Below are 24,509 nucleotides of genomic sequence, written 5' to 3' on the forward strand. Positions count from 1 at the left end.
CCTACTGCCTCTTAAGAACTACAGATTGCTTCCAGATGTTTTTCAGGTGATTTCAAGCCTTTTCTCATTCTGTGGCTCTTGAATTATGAAAGGACATCTCTAATTCATGAGAAATTCCTCTCCCATTTTTGTGTCCATTATCACACATTCTCCCCTTACACTACGTTTTAGGCGCCCACACACATGCACTTTTACTTAGGTAATCAGGCATCCCTGGGTATCAGTAACTGCTCATATTTTACCATCATGATTCCACCAATAGCAACACCTTCAAAGGAAGCTGAGTCCCTTGACGGTAATGTACAGAACCACATCGAAAGCAAGGTTAAATGGAACTCAAGTGAACAGGAAGGACTCTTAAAATTCATTGGGTCTTGATGATTCTCTCACTGTCATCTCATTTAAAAACAAAATATGTCTCCTTCTAAAAAGGGGTGGGGGAGCTGGTGGTTAACAATTCAGTCACATTCGAATCTCTGCCCAGGCAAGTACTTCTAACAAAACATTCTACTTCCACATAATAAAATCAACTTCAGGCTCATAATCCTTCTGCACAAGAGCTATGTCACATCCCTAATTTCAACAGAGGAACAAAATTTAAACCTCATTGCCAGATAGCATAAATGCAGTGAATTCAGACTTCTTCTGTGCTGAGTTCAGAAATCTGCTAATAGGCAGTGAGTGCGCAAAAAGCACAGCAAGCCACCGAATGAACACTGTGTGTGCTGTGGGCGGGGTGGGAGGGGGTAAGATAATTAACAGCCACATCACAGACTTCTCCCTGTATGGGTGAAATGAATGCAGAGGGGCGTTTATACAGGAACTGTGGATTTATCCACAGTGCTGTATTAATTGACCCGTGTTATAATCAAACACCTTCCTGGAGGGTAATTAACAAATCAATCAATCAAGTACAAGTCTTGAACAATTCAAGAAGTTTTCAAATACACAGAGTTGGCTATGAGCTAATTATTGAATAATTTCATTCTCCAAAGAGCTGAACTGAGACAGGTTATATTCACGTGTGGAAACTTGCAGAGTAGAACAAAATACTCTACATAGGCCCACAATCTTCACTGACTCCATATTGATAATCACTCAAGAGTCTTAAAAATGGATGGACCTAAACCCTATCCTTATGGACCTAGAGATTATCATACTAAATGAAGTAAATCAGAGAAAGACAAATATCATATGATGTCACTATACGTAAAATCTAAAAAAAAAAAAAAATACAAATGAAAGTATTTACAAAACAGAAGTAGACTCACAGACATAGAAAACAAACTTACAGTTACCAAAAGGGAAAGGTGGGGAGGGATAAATTAGGAGTTTGGGATTAACAGATACAAACTACTATGTATAAAATAGATAAACAACAAGGACCTACTGTATAGCACAGGGAACTTATTCAAGATCTTGCAATAATTATAATGAAAAAGAATATGAAAAATAATAGACATATAATTAAATCACTTTGCTGTACACCTGAAACAACTATAAATCAACTATACTTCAATTAAAATAAACAAATAAATTCTAAAAATAAATAAACCAAGTCCCTGAATTTCAAAGATGATAAAAATGAAGCCCAGGGAAGCTAAGGGACCTGCTGAAAATTAAACAGCTGGTAAACCATGAAGACGGAGGTAGAACCCGTATCTCCTAACCCACAGTGACGCTATCTTCTCCACATTAAACTCCCAGCTCCTCAACTTTCTACCCATTAGGTAGATTTCATTCCTTCCCCCAAACAGCAAAACCTTTTAAGCTTTGGGAAAAGTTAAATCAAAAGAAGCTTCAATCTGCAATTTCCATTCAATCAATCCCTGAGATTTTACATGAATTACATACATTCTTTTCTTTACCCAAGACATCCAGTGTAATTTGGATGACTTTAGGAAGGTCTCAACCACAAAACAAATAAGTGAGCTGCAGCATATCACTAAGAAATATGCTTAGTTTTGTTTAATCCAACATTTCCCAATCTTATTGGACATCTTTGCTTTGCAGAGCCTGTACTGACATCCTCCAAGAAGCATCCTTCAGGAAGCACATACAGCATACTAACATGAGTATGGGCACCCACTAAGCAGCATTTATAGTGAGAACAGCTTCCTCCTCCAGGCCCAACTGTTAAAAAATCAACTTGAGAGATAAAGGAAACCTGTGATTACAATGAAAATAACCACCAAGTAATAAATACTAAGTGCAAGGTAATGTGATAAGTACATTTTTTTGAGAAGGGGTGGGGCCGTCTTCAATCATTTATATGTGGAATCTAAAAAATACAACAAACTAGTGAATAAAACAAAAAGAAAGCAGACTCACAAATACAGAGATCAAACTAGTGGTTACTAGTAAGAAGAGGGAAGGAAGAGGGGCAAGATAGGGGTAGGGGAACAAAGGGTTATTATGGGATTATATGAAATCATGTGTGTGAAACTTTTGAAAATGGTGAAGCACTATAAAATTTAAAGAATCTTTTGTTCAATTAAAAATAATTCAAGTTATACTCCCCAGAGCCTGCATCAACTCTGCATTTGTTCATAGACAAGCAAAGTATTTTTAACACAAATAAATGTATCACATACATTGCTCTCTACCTTGCATTTTTCACCAAACAACATATGTTGGCAATGTTTCCAAAAATGACACATAAAGAGATTCACTGGTATTTTTATGACTGCAGTTTTCTAACGTACAGCTGTAACACCACACATTAATTCAGTCTCCCATGGATGAACATTTTGGTTGTTTCCAATTTTTAGTTATTTTATAAACACTACTACAAAAAATATTTTTGTACATACATGCATGTAATAGGTATGCATATATAGGATACATTCATAGTACACTTGAATGTTTATCTAGAGGAATGTATTTGTATCTAAGATAAATTTCTAGAACTGGAGTTCCTAGTCAAATGATACGAGATTTTTCATACTATAGATTTTGTCAAATTGCCCACTAAAGAGACTATTGTTTTGCACTCATACTCTTACAGAGTAAGTTATACAACTCCTTAAACTTTTCCTGCCTAATAGTGATAAATGGTACCTCAGCTCAGCTGTATGTCCATATCTCTTATAATGAGTAGCGCTTAAGCATCTTCTTCATATTTTTAAAAGACACCGTTATTTCCCTTTCTGTACAATATTTATATCCTTTGTCCATTTTTCTGGGTTGTTGGACACTTTCTTATAGATCTGTAGAAGCTCTTTATTAAGGAAATTAGTGGTTGGTGATAAAAGAATCAAAACATTTTCCCAATTCTCTTATTCTTTGTCTTTCCTTACGCAGGACTTTTTTTCAGTTAGGTTGTTTTTAATGTAATCAAGTATATCAATTTCTTTTCTGTCTTACTTAGGAAGATCATATGTATTCCAAGATTATAAAATAACCTTCCTGTGCTTTCTTCTACAATTTAATTTGTTAAATTTCTCTTTAATATAGATCAATTTTGGCTAAACATTTGAGGTGCTGCTCTAAGTAGCTTTTTCCATTCCCCCTAGATGGCCACCTGGTTACCCCACGATTATTTATTGAACAGAGCTTCTTTCTCTAACTACCTTGAAATGCCATCTTTTTTTTAAATTAATTAATTAATTTTTTTGAAGTACAGTCAATTATAGTGTCTCTATCTCGTATACAGCATAATGTCCCAGTCATGTGCATAAATAATGTTTGCTTCTGTATTTTTCCCATTAAAGGTTATTACAAGATATTGAACATAGTTCCCTGTGCTGTACAAAAGAAACTTTTTTTAAAATCGACTTTTATATATAATGGCTAACATTTGTAAATCTCCAACGCCCAAATTTATCCCTTCCCACCCCTTTTTCCCCAGTAACCATAAGATTGTTTACTGTCTGAGAATCTGTTTCTGTTTTGTAGATGAGTTCACAGTGTCCTTTTTTTTTTAAAGATATCACACATGAGTGATAGTATATGGTATTTTTCTTTCTCTTTCTGGCTTACTTCACTTATCTCTAGGTCTATCCATGTTGCTGCAAATGGCATTATTTTATTCTTTTTTATGGCAGATTAGTATTGTGTAAATACACCACAATTTCTTTATCTACTCATCTGTCGATGGACATTTAGGTAGCTTCCATGTCTTGGCTGTTGTAAATAGTGCTGCTGTGAAAACTGGGGTGCATGTGTCTTTTCAACTTAGAGTTCCCTCCGGATACATATTCAGAAGTGGGATTGCTGGTTCCTATGTTAAGTCTATGAAATGCCATCTTTATAATATACCAACTATGGTATCTGGTAACATCAGTGTTTTAATTATTGTAGCCTTACAGTATGTTTTAGTCTCTTTTTCAGAACTGGGCTAGCTATTCGTGCTTAACTTATTTTTCCATGTGAACACAGAATAAGTTGGCTTAGCCCCCCCAAAAAATCCTGTTGTTATTTTTACTGGAATTACATTAAACATACACATAAATTTAAGGAGAACTTGCATCTCTATATCCAAGAATATGACAGGCCTTCTCACGCCTCTTTTGTATCTCTCAGGAGCATTTTTAAATGCCTTCACATACATCATACATATTTCTTAAGTTTATTCTTAGGTATTTTATCCTTTTTTAAGCTAATGTTTTTTTCTTCCACTACATTCAAACTAACTGTTAGTATATATGAAAGCCATGAATGTTGACACATTACTTTGGTATCCAGGCACATTTATAAATTATCTTATTCTTTATAATTAGCTTTTCACTTGATTCTCTTGGGTATTCTAGTCATAGGCCTACCTATTATTTACAAATAATATCTGTTTACTTCCTTCCTGGTTTGTATACTTTCATAACTTTATTTTCTTTCTGTTGTCCAACTCTATTAACTTGTGATTCCAAAACACCATTAATAAATAGTAAAAATAGTCGGCCTTATTTTGCTCCTAACTGAAATGGGAATGGTCTCAAATTTCCTATTAAGTCTGAGATGGTTTTTAGATTGAGATGAACATACTTTGCTAAGGATATTTTCCTCTTATATTTTGAGGGTTTTTAAAAGATCAATAATCAATATTGAACTTTATCAGATGCCTTTTTTTTATAAAAAATGATCATATGTCATTAAACATAAGATGATGAATGTCTGTAATAAATTTCATACTACTGAACCCTTCATGGATTCCTAAAGCCATTCTCACTTGTTCCAGCGTATTGTTCTTTTTCTGTGTGCAGAACACACATCAGCCCTGTCCCCTCCCTCCACTGTCTCAGCAGCCCCATTGGGTGTGCATCGTCCAGGGCTGTGTGGACCCCCACCTGCCAGACGCCCACTCTCCTCACTGACCCCCAACCCCTGCCCGCCCCTTCCAGGACTGTGCAGTGCCTGCCAAACTTGCTGGGCCCTGAGATGCTCTGTCCCCACGTATCCTCATGTATCCTTCCTCTCCCTGCTGACATGTCACCTGCACACAGAGGCCCTCCCGTCTACTGTCCACCCACGTAAACCAGAAAGAAACCAACTTCTGATCCTGTCACTCTACCCCTGACCCTGTTCTGTTTTCATTTGTAGCAGCCACCACTCTCTCACATATATTTTATCTAACTTCCATTCATTTATGTTCCATTTTCCCCAGGAGCAGGAGCATGTAAGCTCCGTGAGAACAGGAGTTTCATCTGCTTTGCTCACTGTTCACTTCCCAGCACCGAGAATGCGCCTGGCACAGAGAAATTACTATTTGTCAAATGACTGAATGAACAAATGAATGCATGAATGAACACCTGTTTTATAGACAGGAAAGGTGAGGCTTAAGGAGATTAAGGAAAACCATATACTGGCAGAGATAGAGCTGAAACCCAAGTTCAACTCCCAATACCCTGCCTTTAACCCTGAAAACAGACGATGGTGATTTTAGGGCATAGAAAACACTCATAAAATCTTCCGAATACTGGAGTGCAAGTTAGTGACTCCACTGAAAGTAGATGGTCTCTGTACAAAGGAAGCAAGAGAATCAGAAGACAGCCTCCAAAGAATTCCCTGGAACATATAGGCATGATATTAAGGCAGCTCTCCCCTCTGAGAGCCTCACAGCAAGCATCACAAAGCTCTGACCTTCCTCCACACATGTCCTTGGATATCCAGGAGGTAAAACCGGATGCTTCAAGATGGAATGGCCATTGAACACATGACTCCTACTGGTGCTGGCAGACACAAGTACTAGACGTGCACTCTCCCAGGGACTGGCCACGTTATGACCAGTACAGACACCAAGGACCTGGCTTTGAGAAATTATCCGCCCCTTCAAAGCCTAAGAATCATTTTTGGTTTCAGTGAGGGTGATTTACAATTACATGTTCATGGGCTTTCCTTCTTCTAGCACTGGGATACTTCCTTGAACCAACTTTATGCTACAAATAAAATTTCACAAATCATTTCTGACATTAAACAGTCTCTTTAATTTCTTTTTTTCAGAATTCAGTCAAACCCTGTATTTTAGAACTGTGGGGCTGATCCAACGATGCAATGTGTCATATTTAATTCCATCAGTGTAAAGCATAACGAGCGAAAATTTGAGCTAGTGAGGCATAACTAAATGTTTTGAACCTGCACATTTACAAAGCCAGGCTCGTTTATGTTATGTCTAAATAGTAAATAAAATCATTTCTAACATTTCACTATCAAATTAGAGTAATTTTTCTACCAGCACACACTTGAAGAATGCCACAAAAGGGTTTTTTTAACAGTTCATTTTATTGTTGCTCATAACCTTCTAAATATTTCTCTGTTGGCTTCTGCTCAAAGGTAAATAGAAGGCAGTAAAATTTATGGAAAAATGTATTCAACTCCTTAAAATACATCAGCCAAAAGAAAAAAGTCTTTAAAGCTACATTATGAGTTGTGAACTGAAATCTCCTTCGTCACTTAGTCCCCAGTTTCAATGATAGGTAACAAAACTGACAGACTGGTCTAGTTCCAAATCACCTCCTCGACAGAGCCCAGCTCTCCCATCTCAAATTCTCACCTTGGACAGGGCCAGAGTAAACACCTGTCCTTCACATTTTTACACAACGTCACTTTGTATGCCACAAATACAAGCTTTCACGCTGGAGAGGAAGCAAATTCCAGTGCACTGGACAAATCCCCACTCTTTTGAACCAGCCTGTTGATTGTTGCCTTGACTTTCTCGGCTGTCAAGATAGTGAAAGGAGGAAAAAGTCCTTTATGTAAAACTGTGAAGTGTAATCAGATAAGATTGCCCTTTAAGCAATTCACATAGAGAGAAGTAAAATAAAACTCCAGGTAAGGTTTAAAATTTAGCCATAAAAAAATTACGTTCTAGCCCTTGACCAACATGTCACAAGATTTTAATAAAACAAGATTATTAAAGTGAAGTCAACTGAAGTCAATTCTTACATTTCATGGGCCAAGGAAGAGACATTAAAGAAGAATTCTTAAAAATAACATTTAAAAGATACCATACTTTATCAACTTAAGAAGAAAAATGACAATTGTACTAGTTCAGAAATGCCTTAGAATAGGGAAGTGAGGGAGTCTAATGAGTATAACTATAAAAAAAGGAGACTAAAGTCTTAAAATTAAAAACAGTACTGAGAAAAATTCCCCTTCATACAACTCAGTTTAATATAAGAAAATACTGTATTCATCCTGCATAATACTGTTTCATTTCATTTAGCCTTCTAGGAATTTTAGAGATCTCTATAAATATTGTCCACTTAACTCTTCATTTACAAGTATAAAAAGAAAATGCACTGCTATTATCACTTCAAACATGCAAGAGATTTTAGTAACAACACCAAAAAAAGATGAGGTATGAAGTTTCAGGATATTTCAAAGCAAAGAAGACAGGACGTATACTCTTTTGGCTGGGGCTTGCTTTTTTTTTTTTTTTTTTTTAAGGAGATGGGGTAAAACATACAATAAAAATGAAAATATATGCAATACAGGACCGGCTTAAGTTAAGCAAACAGATCTGGAGTTTATTGCCAACAGTCTTACCACAGGCTTACAAGAAAAAATATGCTCGGCAGAATCCCAGCTGATGAAAGTACCTTTTTCACATCAAGTTTTATACCAAGTGCAAGTTTTCTAACTCTTACAAATGGACTAACATCCGGCATCACCACTAACATTTCTATATTTGAGTCTTAGAAGCAAGAAATTTTGAGAAGCACAAAGTAGCTGACAAAATTCTAACTTTCATATGAAATCCCCAACAGAAAACATTAAGACAAGGGAAGTGAGACAACTGGCTACACACACACACACACAAAAAAAAACCAGAGCAAGAGGAAAAGCCCTTTCAGAGGTGGGCTCAAAAAACAAAGTGCAGTAAACGTCCTTAGCAGTCACGGGGCACCTTGTACATGTCTTTATTAATATTTGTTTTATGTTTTTATCCCCCTAGGAGGCTGGGATCTCCTTCAAGGCAAGGACCTGGCTTTATATCATCCACTGAATTCAAATAAATGAACCAAGTGTTGAGTCAATTAACCTTTCTTAAATCCTCTTGACAAAAAATTTTCATGGCCTTTTGTTATATAAATTTTACTTCCATTAAAAAGATATCAAAAAAAAAATCATGGCCTAAACATATGTTAAAAGCCAAACAGCTGGAAAAGGGCTCTTTCTTAATTATTATGGCAAAAGTATTTTAAAGTCAGATCATAAGTCACTGGACTCCAACGTAAGGGTAATATGTTTTATAATAAACAATAAACCATGTAATCAAACAAGTATTTCCTAACCTGACATATGTCCAGAGTCCTCAACTGTCCAAACAGGTGAGTGAATACACAACCTCAAAACACCCATTAACTTATGTGTGGTTTCTGGGACAGCTGACTGACATACTGTTGAAACTTATTGACCTTCTTTGCTTAGAGGCAAACAGATTCCATAATACTAGGTTTCATCGTAGGAAACATGGATTAAGAGTGCTGGGGTTTTTTTTTTTTTCTTTATGGAAAAAAATACACTAATTTTTTATTTTTAAAGAATGATACCAGGAGAGACCTAGAGTTAAAAGGAACTTGAACTTTGGGGACATGAAGAGGCCTGCTTTGCTTCAGGCTCCATTCTGGCCTTAAGTATTTGCATCTATTCTGCTTCTTCTAAGAAATGTAAAGACCACCATCCTGGGCTGGGGGACTGACTTGTACACCCTTCAGAGGTCCTGACCAGGCACCCACCCTCCTCTCCCTTAATCTCCTCGGCACCTGCACCCACTGAGTCCCCTGAGATCGAAACAACAGAAAATCTCACACAAGTAAAAATGTGATCTTTGGCCTTGAGCTCTGCCTATGAAAGGACAAGTCCACAGCAGCCCACATGCCCCACGAATTAAAACCCTGAAGCAAAAATGCAATGAGCCACAGACAGAAGAAAACAAACAATTTAGCAGAAGAATACAGAGGGCAAATATATTATTATTAATAACCCAGTCTAAACTCCTAATTCTGACACCAGGGCCTGAAGAATTAAGAGTTTTCACATGATCAGTCAAGTTTCACTAGGCAGGAACCTTTTTCTCTTTATTCTCATTACTATTCAACAAATCACAGATGTACAAACTCTAAAATTAATACTGGTATTTTTGTATCTCCCTCCAAAGAGTCCAAATGACATTAATATGCATATTTTTATGGAGTCACTTGCACCCACTGCAGTTAATTTTCTTAATCGAACCCCTGACTTGTTGACAGAAAGAACCACCACTCCACTCACTAATGCCTTTTCTACCCAGCCAATGCCAGGGACGTGAAATAAACGACTGACATCCTGATGTCCTTTGCCATGACCCCACTGGAGTGAAAACGTAAGTCAAGTCAGCACAAGAATCTTTACAAGAAGTGTTCTAAACACGAATACTCCTTTCAGAAAATGCTCTGGCCCCAAGCCCTCAGCACAGACACCTTCTAAATGCCAGCCTGCCTTAACCCCTAGAATCTCAGTACTGACTGAATCCTGACATGATGCATTTGCAAAATAAAAGTAAATTAATACCCACATATGCAGCTCTCTTCTCTACACTATTAGACAAAAAGCACAAGTGGAATAAGTAAGGCACTGACCCCTGGCTTGAACACAAATGGAATTACGCTACCACACATTACTTAAAAATGCAAAGCACAATCTCAAGTTAATTTGTCACTTGGAGAAATCACTGTGCTTTTTTATGATGAGAATTCATTTATGAGAAGCTCTTAGTACAGTTTTCCTTTAACCTTCTCAATTTATCTTACATTTGCTGCTCTTCCACAGCAAACTTTTATGAGCAATTTTAAGGCTGTATAATGTAAGTTACAAGGGCACTAGTCTTTGAAACCCAACGAACAATCTAATGAAAATGAGGTGATGCTACCGGCTGCCAATGACTTGCCCTCTCATGAACCAACATGCTGAAAAATATGATTGGGTAAGATTTTTCTATGATCCTTCTGGAGAACAAAAGAAGAGGGGCTAGGGCCAGCTTTTATTTGACTGTGAAGTGGGGAGATTATGAAATTTTGTTTTAAAATCACTAAAATGAGGAATAGCCAAAAGGAAAGCCACAATTTTAACATGATCCATTTCCTTTAGAAAGGGAATAATGACATTAGGTGTGAGATGAATAATTGGCCTTTTATCCACAATGAACTTTTGAGATTTCTCTAGGCTTTGTCCAGGTGTATTTAGAGGTTACCCAAGCATGAGCCAAGTGGCAGTGTCCAGCACGTTCGGATGACAGGTAAACCTAGTGATAGTGTCTCAGGCTTTTCTCTCAGCCTGTGTCATCAACTGTAAATAGGGGTAACAATCTTCCTGCTCTATATACCTCAAAGGATCGAATTTTTAAAAGAAACTACCTGAACCTACTGGATAAGCATGTTGTTGACAGCACTAGTATGAACTGTCCCCATCACCAGAAATAGAAAAGCATGAAGGCACAGGTACAAGACCGGCGCACCTGAGGAGACAACGAGGCAGCCCAAGTATGATTGCCAACCCCATAAAAGCTCTTCGACCTCAAATGGCTGCAGATCTTACCAGGATTTCTTAAAACTTGTATCCAAAAGTAGCTTAAGCAATAGTTAATCAGCCCTCTTTGGGGTGGGCGGTGTGGTGGGGAGAACACAGATCCTTTCCAGAATCTGTTGGAAACTATGGACCCTCTACCCACAAAAAGTCACACCCATATGCACAAAGCAAGCTTATTTTTCTGATATCAGGGTTGGTTCTTGGATCTCAGCTCAGGAACCCCCAGCTACAGGCTGCTGAATGAATGCCTAGTTAATCAGGAAGTCACAAGAGAAAAAGAACAGGTTTATACAGCAAACGTGGGTAAGATGATCTGGGCCACATAAGTGCTGCACTTAGGAAATCCTCCCTCAGACCCTCACCGGAGACATGAAACTGAAAGGGCGGTGACTCCAAGTCACCTCGGCAGACAAATGAGGCCCCAGGTGGTCAAGCAGAAAATCACTTCCTTTTGTAAACAAGCGGTCTTCCAACACACACCTGAAAAATCGTGTTCCTATACATCCAGTGGTCGCTTCAGAATTTCCACATAAAAGGGAGCAAGGAGTAGTAATCTAGTTGAACGTCAGAGCTAGGGTATTTGGGGTTTTTTTGTTTGTTTTTTAATTTTGTATTGAAGTGTAGTTGATTCACAATGTTAGTTTCAGGTGTACAGCAAAGCGATTCAGTTATACACATACATATATATATATATATTCTTTTCAGATTCCTTAAGATAAACTTGCTTAGGACTTTGCATAAGATTGAGAAAACATCAATTTTCCATAACAGAACAAGAGTGCTTATAGGAAGTGGGAGGGGGGAAGTAGTGTTAAAACACCCCCAAGCCAACCCCTGGCACCGTCACTATGTTCTCCAACACCAGTGGTTCTCAGTCTTTAATGTGCAGCAGAATCATCCAAAAGGCTTGTTAAATACAAATTTCTGGGCTCCACCCTCAAAGCTCCTGATTCAGCAGGTCTGGGTAGAGGCCAAGAATTTGCATTCTAACAAGTTTGAGGGGCAGCTGGGGCTGGTGGGCAGGGAACCACACTTTGAGAATCACTGATCTATCAGTGATTAGAGCCTATCTCATGAAGGACATCCCAGCTTCTTAGGCATATTCGGAGTCTCATTCAGATGCCATACTCGTCACCAAATTAAAACAAACAGTACCACCTGTCACTCAGGTCAGCTTCTCTTTTTTTTTTAAATATTTTGTTTATTATTGTATAATTTTTTAATTCTTTTTGGCTTGGGGGGGAGGAGGTAATTACATTTATTTATTTTTTTAGAGGAGGTACTGGGGATTGAACCCATGACCTCATCCATGCTAAGCATGCACTCTATCACTTGAGCCATGCCCTCTGCCCCCTCAGGCCAGCCTTTTACCTGTGGTACCTAACGGTGCACGTTGGTTGGGCTGAACATTCACTACACAGTATGAGCTTCTTAATGACTGGTGAGTGTCTATAGGTAACTCACACTATAGATAAATGCAGAGGAAGAACTCTGAGCTGTTCTGTTTTCAATTTTTACCCTCAGGAAGCAATAAACAGCAAACTGGTGGCAGGAAGATTTACCTAAGTCTTAGCAAAACATCCATCACTCCAGAACTGTGGTTTTCTAACCGAGCTCCACGAGCCCCAGGTGTTATATCCAAATACCTCAGGGTCTGGGGTGGAAAGGGAGCAGAGAAATGAGAGAGGCTTTCGGCCTCCCATTTCCATGCCTCTCTGAACCAGAAATTCAGCTTTCCTCTGATTTACATACAGTGTAAATTAGTGGTTTTACTGTCCCTTTGAAGGAAGGAAGAGTTTAAGGGACACTAGATTTGATTACCTCTCAGAGCCCCTCCATTTCTGCGATTCTAGTCTAATACAACAAAGACTGAGTGGCACATTACAAAAATAAAAATATCAAACCAGCCCAGGAGGCTAACAAAACACTAAAAATAGCATCCGAATGAATGCTTAGCAATCAGATCCCGTTTACATCTGGTATGAAGGTCTGGATGGTGTACCCAGGAGCTTCCAAATTCACTGAGGGCAGCAACCGAACCTCTGTAGGAGGCATATAAAAAACAAACTCCAGTGGTGATTATCTCTACTTAAACTCACCCTGTCCAGCAGACACTTTGCAGAAACCAGGGTCTTTTCACTAACTGTCATGGTAATGCTGTGAGAGACAGAGCAAGATGCCACATGTTTAAGGCTGTTATCAACAAGGCCACCTACTCAACTGGCTAAACTTTTCTTTATGACATGTATTTATAAGCTACCAGGTAAGTTGTGCACCAAATACTGGGATCACTGCTGCAGTCAACAACTGGACCACAGCTGAAAGAACAGAATGAAGCACGGGGGGCTGGGGTGGGGAAGGTAATTTGGGGGAGAAGGAGATATCTTTTATTATGCTTTAACTTAGAAGTCACCCATAATTCCAAGTTCAAAATCACCTTCAAGGGGCAAATGAGGAGATGGAATCTTTTAAGTGGGGAGCCGTCCATCCCTGGGATGCCAGAACCATCTGCAATGACTAGGGTGCCCCGTCAGGGAACGGAAGATACAGGTTCAGTATTTAAAAATAATAATAATAATGATAATGATAATAATAATAATAATAATAATAATAATAAGAGCATCTTCAAAGCCATTGGGGTTTCATACACACCCATCTTCCTTTCAACCAATCCCTGACGCTACCTTCTTTGGCGAGGGCAGCACCCAGAGGTAAGAAGACAAGTTCCTCTCTGAAAGTCAATCACTTGCAAGCCAGTTCCAACAGGTAATCTAAACCACTCAGGAAGACCCATCACCTGTAAATCAAAGAGTCAGAATGTCCCTACTCATATCTGTTCTAGGGACACAGTTGGGTGGAGAAGGCTTTAGACAGAAATGTTATGTATTCTTTATTTCATTCAACAAAAAAAATGTTTTCTGAGCTCCTTTGGCAACAATGAACGACACACAGTCCCAAATCTCAAGGAGCTCACAGGGGCCCTGAAAGACCTACTCTCAGCCAACTGATACTGTTATGTCACACCTAATGGCACAGGGAACTGGGTTAGAGTCCAAAGTCAAACTCAAGGCAGCAATTACAAACAGTCAAAACTGCCTTTGAAAAGTCCCTGAAATTCCTCATAAAATACAACACTATGCTGTTTCTCACTAAGTCCAAGATGACCAGTTTTTCCTGCCCTTGGGGAAAGACTATTATCTCTTCAGGTAAACAACAGATGAAGTGTTCGGCTTGCATTTTGTGAGCCGTGCTGTTAAACCCACATGCCCACAGTCTGAGAGGAAATGAAATCTCCCCACAAACTGCTGGCTCATCTCTCCCCTCTGGTGTTCACTCCAGCACTGTGCTCACCCTATTCCAATTGTCATTTCTTGTTCTTTTGTTCAAGCTTACTTCCTGTGAGTAAAATATGCATATAATAGGACTCCTCTGTAATATCACCATCTTAATATTTACCCAAAGACTTGCCCAAAATGCCACCACTTCTTTGAGTCAACATACCATGAATCCTTCTTTTGAATGCAAATATATAACAGGAAACTGGTTATATATTAACCCTACACAAGAGAATGAATGTTTTCATTAAATTAGCTCCAGTTATCTGCAGAGACTAGAGACACCAGAGAGTGAGCATAAATTTTGGTAGACAGAAAGAAAATTGAGAAAGATTCAGAATAGGAAATAAATTCCCAGTGAATGGGGCTCTGTCAGGGAACAGCATGAACCCGCAGTGCACCCGGGAAAAGGGCTGGGGGGAGCAGGAGGAGGAGGCGAATCACAAATTCCAAAATCCCTCCTGATCAGTCAATGCCCTCAATACACTACAAAGTAAACCCCGTTCCCAAAGTCCTCCAGGTAAGGGATGATTTGAGAAAAACAGATGGCCCTGTTAGGCTGCCTGACTGGACTCCACTAGATGACCCGTCCAATGGATTCCATTAGTCCCAACTGCTAGTGTCTTCCAAGGTCACACACATTGCTGTGGCTCCGAACACAGCCCTGCAGACCAACTCGGTCCCTGCATCCTTTTCCATTTCCATTCTCACACAGCCATGAGAATGCGTGTCCCACACCGCACAGCAGACCCTCTGCGTCAGCCTGACTTGATCCTTTGCCAGGAAACCTGCCCCTCCCATCCTGGAGGCACTCCAGTAAGTTATCTCATCAACAACACGTGTCTTCCCAGGAGACAAAGACCTCTCTGCCACCTTTCCCTCTTCTTCCTACCTCTTCCTCCTTCCACGTCTCCCCGCTTCATTGTTTTTTAGCCTTCCCTCCTCTTTGTCACATGGAAGATTCTCCCGGTGTTGCCCCTGAGCAGGGCCCATATAGAACCTTCTTGTTATCATTTTTAGCTTTTAGGGTGGACATCCCTCTGCCTTCTGTCCCCTCCAGATGACACCTCAACTTCCTCTGTTCTTCCTCAACCTTCCAACTGCCTAATCCCAGAAGAGTAGGTGACACGTTTTAATGCAAAATGTACAAAAGAAAATTGTTCGTACTAGTCAGTGTCACATACATCTCCTCACATCCTCCCAATTTCAGCCCCGCTCTGCTCTTCTGACACAAACACTCCATCCATCCTCTGCCCCAGCCTCAAACCACCCATCTCCACACTCCCTCCTCCAGGCAGCTCCTCACCTGCTCACAGCTCTGACCTGAGCTCCGTCTACAGGTATCATTGTCGTAAATTCTTCAGCTGATTTTGGAAATGAAAAATTTTAAGCAGGCAATTAAAAAAGACTAGTAAACCTGTTCTTGACAGGACTAGACTTAACTATAATGAGATAAAATGACAAGTACATGGCTCGCTGCCAAGGTATCATGAACAGTCTAAGAATTAGATTCAAATTAGCTGATAGGATCTGAAAGACAGAGTGACCTCCATACATTTTATCTTTTGCTTGGTTTGCACTGTGTGCAAGATATGAAACTCAAGATATTAAGATACCAGTTTAAGAAGAAACCTTCAATTCAAGATTCAGGAAGAGGCTGGGGGAGGTTACTATAGCAGAATACTCACTAACTAGATGTAACTATTTTTACCCACAGTGAATATGAACTACATAATGCGCTGCTTTCCTAAATTTTATGCTCAGAAACACTTCAATATTTTTTTGTCTTGCAGGATAAAATCATTTCTTTGCCAAAATGCTTACCTCTCTCACACACACATTCAAACCTAATAATCAGAAGAATTTAACCTGGGACCTATAAAAACTATTTAAATTCAAAACATTACAATTTTACCCTCATTTAAAAAAAAACAGTATGTCAGTATTCACATTTTCATAATAATGTATTCTCAAACACCAGAAAGAAATGTTATTTTTCACTTGATATCCACAATTTCAGTAAGAAATGTCTTCCCATTTTGGGGGGAGAAAAGTAAACTCTTAAAACATAAAAAATTGTAAGTATTCAACATAGCTGACACGAGAGTCCCTTTATTTCATTTATTTCATAAAATTAAGAGCATATGTCCTATAACAGGAAAAATGTAAAAAGCTGAATTTCAAGTGTATGTAAAAGCCCCTTCTCATCCCCCATCCTACACACAAACCCACACACACACACACACACACACACATCACCAAAGACAACCTTAAGAAAGTTGTAGATTTGGTAGCTCTACAACAAAGGTATTAACACGTTAAGCCATTCTCTCTTCAACCGCTGTTTTGGTTTCTTGCTTCAGAAACCACTGCAAACCCGACCCGAGATAAATAACGGAGATTAATGCAGTATTACCTTGACAAGCAATTAAAAGAGGCTGAAAAGCAGCAACTAAGCCAAACCATTTGCTCTTTCACAATAGGAAGCTGAAGATAATCTTATTTACTAAACATAAATCACTTGAGATCTGGCCAAATTCTTAAATGATATTCCAGATGGAAACGCTGTGAAGCCAGGAGCTGCTTACATTAAGAATTTTCTTCCAACTCTGAAAACAAACTGGACCAGTTTTTCTTGTTGCTTCTAGGAAAGCAATCATTTTAAACCAAACAATTCAGCAGAAGGGCTTCCCGAGGACCCGCTCAGGCTCTATTTTTGGTCCCCCCCCCCTCCTTCTAGCAGTGTTAGGTTTCTTGTAACTAAGTTTGCTTCCTCCTCCTTCCATATCTATTTAAAAGTCTTAGGCTACAGAAAGCAAACTCCATTCATCAGTCTTACTTCCTCATGTATTTCTGTAGTATACTCACACTGTTAAGGAAAAAAAAGGTCAAGATACAGCCCTTTAATTTGTTTTTTGTGGTGTATGTGCGTACTTTTAAAAAATTTCTCTTTAGGGCCCTGTGAGGTTTATGGAGACAGGCCTCTCCCAGAGGCTGTGGTGCTTTCTAGGGTTCGCGTTCACGTGTAGCTGGTTTGGAATACCTGGGGCTTTACATTCCATGTCCTTGAGTTAAAGGCACTTAGACAGAGAGGCTTTGAGAGCTACAGTGAGCAGCGCGTCAGTGACTTGTCTGTTTAGAGGTGCTACGTGACAGCTGGACGTTTCTGGTTCTAACTCAACAACCAAAGGTTTGTGAGGATACTTGGTTTCCACTAACTAGCAAGGGAAGTGCCAGGGGTCCAGAGAGAGACACACCCTCTGAGGCAGGAAGAGGAGCTGCCACAGCCACCAAACAAAAGCCAGTGAGAGAAACAATCCCCTCCACCCAACGAAAACCTTGTTTAGTTTTAAGGTGTACTGTGACAGGAAGCCCTGGATTAAGTCTCAGACCGATACCTTTTAGTTCTTTCTTCCTCAGCTCTATTTCCTTGTACCCAGCTAGGAAGCCAACGGTACAAAATATCCCGGGAGGCCTGACTCACGTCTGCCAAAACCCACATCACAAGCCCCTCCACGTGGTCTGACCTCCCACCCCTACAGGCTGCACACACCCCACACACATCTTCTGTACCAACCGTGACTTTATCCCCCCCCGAGGCCTCACCGCATCAGCCCCTGCGAAGACTTCTAGAGCCCGTCCACACCGCAGCACCTGACCCTGGTTTCCTCTTCTCTAGGCCCAAGAACACTGCTCTTCCTCCCAGGCCTGGCTTCTTCCTCCAAGGCCACAAAGCTGGCAGCTGCCCACACGCTGAGCAGCTTAGCCATTGACTGACAATTTTTTTCCTACCCAATGAATGCAATTCAAAGTTCTGTGGCCTAAAATCAAAACACACCACAGAGCTCAAGGCCCAGAGTCAGACAAACCTGGCTTTGCTACTATCTCTGTGACATGAGCAAAAAAAAAAAACCTCTCTAGGCCTCAGTTTTATCTCTAAGATAGGGGTAACAATATTATTTACCTTTATTGTGAAGACAGAATCAGATAATGTACACGTCCAGCACAGAGTAAGCTCTCAAAAAGTGTTAGCTGTTTTAATTATCACTGTACTACTACATACCACTGTTATTACTGCAGGGGTCACGGGCATCACCAGGCATAAACTGGTTGGCTTCAACGTGGACCTGGGCTTTCTGTTTGGCCGTCACAGTATATTTTGTGTTTTTGTTTCATTGCCACTGGAGAGGCGAGCAATGTACAGCCTGTCAAAGTCCTCACCACTCCTTCTTAGAATCTTATATTCTCATTATATACCTGTCTGGCCCCTGAGTTTGTGACACCCCTCCCCCCTCAAACAAAAGGTCTTAGAGCACCAAGGGATTTTTCTTCTTAACAAAGACACCATAGAACCAGGTCCACCACACATTATACTAAAAACAACGCCTTTTTTAAAACCACAGCAAGGAGTCACCAATTTCCAAGAAGATTAAGACCTCTCAATCAGTCAAAAGGTGCATAAGTGACAGGTGGGGGAAAAAAGGAATAAACTCTACTTTGTAGTTTTATATTCAGTAACACCTTCTAGAACATGGAGAATTCATGAGGTTCTTATAAATCATGGAATCCCGCTGTTAGCTTTCCTGGTCTGGCACAAAATGGACAGAACAAGTATAATAATGGCAGATTGGAAAACATACTTCAAAAGCCAGCCTCTTCCCTAAGTGTGAAGGCCACTGCCCAGCAATTTCTTGCTCCAAATGTTCCTGTCAGATGTTAAGGTCTTAAAGTCACCGATAGTTTAGCACATACCAAAAAATTAAGCTGTATGACATTCAGTATTTTTCTTTTCTTACTAACTTAGCCTAACTTTTTTACTAACTAACTTACTAACATAAATTTTCCATGAGGATAAGAAGATATAACTAATAAATAAGAAACACAAAACTTCTTCATATACATAATTTCTGGGAAAAAAAATACTACTATAAAAAGAACAAAAAATCTAAACACTGTAAGAGTACAAAGATTTAACCTATTACAGAGATTTCTTACTATCATAAAATTAAACAACCATAATTCTCTTTATTAGAAAATCTCCATCTTCTTCTATCACTCCCAAAAAGTCTGTCCATCAAAAACATTCTCTTTAAAATAAGGTCATGTGCTTTAAAATACTCTAAAATGAAATCAAATGGCTTTTTTCAAGGTTTACAAAAACTTTCCAATATAATTGCAAAATTAAAGGTAGGCAAGGTCAAAACTATCATCACAATAACCAATACAATGATCTTCTATGAATCCAACTCATATTTATTCTTTATGGAATCTATACACGCTCTGGTTTGAGAATCCAAATAAAAATAATTAGAGTCAGGGGAAGGGTATAGCTCAAGTGGTAGGGAGCATGCTTAGCATACACGAAGGTCCTGGGTTCAATCCCCGGTACCTCCTCCAAAAAATAAATAAATAAGCAAACCTAATTACCTCCCCCCAAAAATAAATAAAATAAAAAAATAATTAAAGTCAATTACACAGGAAAAAAGAGGGGGCAGGAGGAATGTTCCACAATGTTAACAGTAACTATGTCTAGGTAGCCGGATTATAGGTGATTCATTTTTCTTTTGTGTAGTATACGTATGTTTCCCAAGTCTTCTGCTCCTCAGAGTTATTACTTCCACTATCAGATGAAAAATGTTTATTTATATATTTTAGCAGTCCTGTACCTAACTATGATTAAAGGATCAGGGTAAATTTGCCAGAAGGCCGAGTCCCTTAAGGAACTGGGAGTCAACGTGCAGAAAGCAGCTCTCTCCCTGGCATTCCTCCTGTGCTCCATCTCCTCCCTGTAGTTCCTGAGCACTCAGGCTCCAAACATGCGACGCAGTCCTGTCTGCCTGGCTGGTAGTGTTCTCCTGGGCGCCCTGCTTCCGTCTTACACGCCAGACTCCTTTCAATAGGAACTGTGTTTTACATGTATTTTATGGACCTCTACTGAGCTTAGCACGGCTCTCCCAACACAGCAGACTTCAGATATCTATCTGTTAAACTTAATGAAATAACTTGTCAATCAGTTAATTAACAGTAAAGTAAACCAAGCCTTCTGCTTCCCTGCCTTTAGAGGCAGTGCTTCATTATGTGCAATAACACAGACTGAGGGGTGGTCCCACTGACCCAGATCAGGACTACTGATGGGAAGGCTTTCAGAAAACACCCAAAGCACCAAATGAAGAAGTGGCTCCTGCCGGAGTCAGCTCTGAACTTCCAAAGTAAGGGGAACAGACCTGGGGGGGCCACATCTCAAGAGAGCCATGAAATCAACTCCTGCTCCTTGTATCATTCCCATGCAAGGGCATGTGTTGTTAGCTGGGGCTCCTAATCCAGCTTTACTATCCCAAAGGGAACCATATCAGCAAACGGTATGAGGCAGGAGTACTGATCCCTGCTGGGGGATGACCTGCAGCCTTTAATGACGGCCATGGTTATCTCCATTTACACAGCCTGCGAAGCACTGGCAGAGTTTTCAGGGTTCTTAGACAAAGTGCTATTATTACGGTGACGCTGAGGACTGGCTAATAATAGAGGAAGCATCATTATATTCTTTAGCTTCAATAGCGCTAATTATATTTACTGTGAATTCTCAAACCAGTGGGTGTACAAATTGCACAAAGAAAAATATGAGTTGTGTGTGTAAAATTAATTGTACTGGGTACGGTAATGCTACTGTTAATCCTTAGTGCTGTTAACTTGTGATTGTTAAACTGAGCTGCTTCCAAGTCAAATTATCATGTACACAAACGAGTTTAGAATGGCAAAGTGGCGGTGGGGGTGCGGGGGAGTTGACTGGGATTTGACCTCCCAATGAGACTAGGAGGCTTTGTCAGTCCCAAACCACAGTAAAGAATTTTTGTTTTCCCGCTGTAAGCCACCAAAAATTGCTGTTGGAGGGAAGAGATATCCACGTAAGTAGACAAGGCAAGAAAAAAAATACACCCACAAAAAAACTTTCCATTTTCATACACAAACTAAAAGTTAAGGGATGTATTTGTAAATATTCAAAACCTCTTGGAACATAATCTTTTAGGCGGTTGTAATGCAACATTTACGGTCAAACATATAACTCTTTCATGATTTCAAAAATGCCCTGAGGAAGCTCCTATGCTCTCTCAGGCTTCTGTGTCTGCCTGAGATTTTTTAGGCCTAATTTGCCTAACTTTCTCTGTTTTCTTCACAGGTCTGTAATTGTTAGCTACAAGAGTGTTTTAAACAAACACAGCTGTAAACACTTAGGAAAATGAAAATTTGCCCTGGGGAAAAAAAGTAACAAACTTGCCAGTCTCTTTAGTTCGGCAAAAGAGCGATTTCACAGAGTCTTTGTAGTTAGAAAGCTTGCATTTTGTCCTAGCTGGTCCTACATCACACAAGCAGACCCAAAATTACTACAGGAACTGAGCTCCTGACAAACAGGGGAAAAAGTGGCTGCCAGTCTTTCACACCAGTAACTTCAGTGCTTCCTGGTGAGCTGCCACGGTATTCTGCCTGAATCAAGAGGCATATGAATGCCACCTCACAACCCTTGGAGAATCAACTCTCTTTGACTAAACCCAGTGATAATTTTATCACCTCCTTCCCACAACAAAATCAAAAGGGCACTTCATTATACCTGAAAGCTCTGATACTCAGTAATATCAATTCTACTATTAAAAAACACAGAAAATAACATTGGTGGAGGATGTGGAGAAACGGGAACCCTTGTGCACTGCTGGTATGAATGTAAAATGGTGCAGGTGCTATAGAAAACAGTATGGTGGTGCCTCAAAAAATTAATAAAGTATTAATTAGTAGAATGACCACATGACCCACCAGTTCCACTTCTAGATCTATACCCAAAAGAAAAAAAAATCTTAGATTATTTGTATACCCATGTTCATAACATCATTATTCACAATAGCCAAAAGAAGAAAGCAACCCAAATGACCATTCAATAAATAAAATGTGGTATATATACACACAATGGAAAATTATTCAGTCATAAAAGGAAGGAAATTCTGACACATGCTACAACATGGATGAATCTTGACACATTATGCAAAATGAAATATGCCAATCACAAAAGAATAAAAATAAACACTGTATGATTTCATATATATGAGATATAGAGTAGTCAAAGTCATAGAGACAGTAGAATGGTGGTTGCTAGGGGCTGGTGGGGAGAATCGAATAGAGTACAGAGTTCAATTTTGTAAGACAACAAAAGCTCTGGAGATGGATGGTGATAATGGTTGCATAACAACACAAATGTACTTAATGTCATTAAACTGTACACTTAAAAATGGATAAAATGGTAAATTTCATGTTATGTATTATATTAGTTTGCTAGGGCTATCATAACAAAGTTTCACAGACTGGGTGGCTTAAACAACAGAAATTAATTTTCTCACAATTCTGGAAGCTAGAAGTATGAGATCAAGGTGTGAGCAGGACTGGTTTCTTCTGAGAACTTTGATACCCAGTAATATCATTTCTACCATAAAAATAATAGAAAATAAATAACTTCTCAATATCACTAATTATCAGAGAAATGCAAATCAAAACTGCAATGAGATATCACCTCACACCAGTCAGAATGGCCATCATTAAAAAGTCTACAAACAATAAATGCTGGAGAAGGTATGAAGAAAGGGGAACCCTCCTACACTGTTAGTGGGAATGTAGTTTGGTGCAGCCATTTTATAAAACAATATGGAGATTCCTTAAAAAACTAAAAACAGATTTACCATATGATGTAGCAATCCCAATTCTGGGCATATACCCAGAGAAAACTCTAATTCAAAAAAAATATATGCACCCCAATGTTCATTTACAATAGCCAATAGCCAATTTACAATAGCCAAGACATGGAAGCAACCTAAATGTCCATCAACAGATAATTGGATAAAGAAGGGTTGTGTATATTTATGGCTGTGGTGTATTTATATACCATGGAGTACTACACAGCCATAAAAAATAAAACAATACCATTTGCAGCAACATGGATGGACCAGCAGATTGTCATTCTAAGTGAAGTAAGCCAGAAAGAGAAAGGAAAATACCACATGATATCAGTTAGATGTAGAATCTAAAAAAAAAAAAAAAAACACAAATGAACTTACTTATAAAACAGAAACAGACAGACACAGAAAACAAACTTATGGTTACCAGGGGGGAAAGAGATAGGAAGGGATAAATTGCGAGCTGGAGATTTGCAAATACTACTCTATATAAAATAGATAAACAAGGTCCTACTCTAGAGCAAAGGGAACTATATTCAACACCTTGTAATAGCCTATAATGAAAAAGAATATGAAAAGGAACATATATATATATATATATATATATATATATATATATATATATATATATATATATATATATATACAATTGAATCACTATGCTCTACAACAGAAGCTAACACAACATTATAAATCGACTATATTTCAGTTAAAAAAATGCATTAGAGATCTGCATCAGCATCCACACCCAACTCCTCTGCTGGCCAGCCTGAGGTCTGATACCACTGAAACAGGTCTGAGAGCATCAAGCATCATAAGCAGTGTACTCCAATCTGAACAGCATGCACTCCAAAGAAAACATTCTGCATTACTGAATATCAAGGATATTTTCTCAACCAAAATTGTTTCACAATAGGGGTAGATTAGGAGGAGGGACAGAAAAAAGATTCCAAACTTTTTAAAGTGCCAAAACTTACTTCTCAATTTTGTCAAAGATTAACCACAACTAAAAAGAGGAAAAGAGAAAATGCCGTAATCATGTTTGTAGAAAACTGACCACTGGACATAAGCACTGCCTTTTCCTCCTGGTGCAATGGGACCTGCCCACAAAAAAATAAATTCCATCACATATTATAGATACATATACATACACACTATTATATATTCAGGATATAAAAGGAACACCCACCAATCAATGAGAGAAAAGTGGGAGAACATAGCAAACTTTCACAGAAGAGAAAGTATGAAAGGTTAATATCCATGTGACAATATATCTTTCATCTCATTAATAATCAGGAAAATTAAAATTAAAACCACAATAAGGTAAATTATGCTGTACATAAAGTACATCTCAATTTTAAAAACACACAGTAAGATATGATTGCACACCCCCAAAATGGGCAAAAATATTTAAAATCCAATCACACTAAGTGTCATCAAGCCACAGGCAATTTCACACACC

At 39.0% G+C, this 24,509-nt stretch overlaps 1 protein-coding gene across 3 annotated transcripts in view; it reads right to left on the reverse strand.

The window, feature by feature from the left end:
* FHIP1A (FHF complex subunit HOOK interacting protein 1A) overlaps nt 1-24,509 on the reverse strand; it is a 225,063-nt gene that overhangs the window by 171,140 nt on the left and 29,414 nt on the right. Inside the window, exon 1 of one of the 3 annotated variants that reach the window (XM_074377296.1) lies at nt 16,753-17,009. The exons of 1 other annotated variant lie outside the window; for it this stretch is intronic. The gene's annotated coding sequence lies outside the window, so the exon portion shown is untranslated. Of the gene's footprint in view, nt 1-15,642; nt 15,698-16,752; nt 17,010-24,509 lie in introns of those variants that run through there. One more of the 3 variants, XM_074377298.1, reaches the window with a different exon arrangement.

Source organism: Camelus bactrianus, chromosome 2, assembly GCF_048773025.1.
Source record: "Camelus bactrianus isolate YW-2024 breed Bactrian camel chromosome 2, ASM4877302v1, whole genome shotgun sequence".
NCBI lineage: Eukaryota > Metazoa > Chordata > Mammalia > Artiodactyla > Camelidae > Camelus > Camelus bactrianus.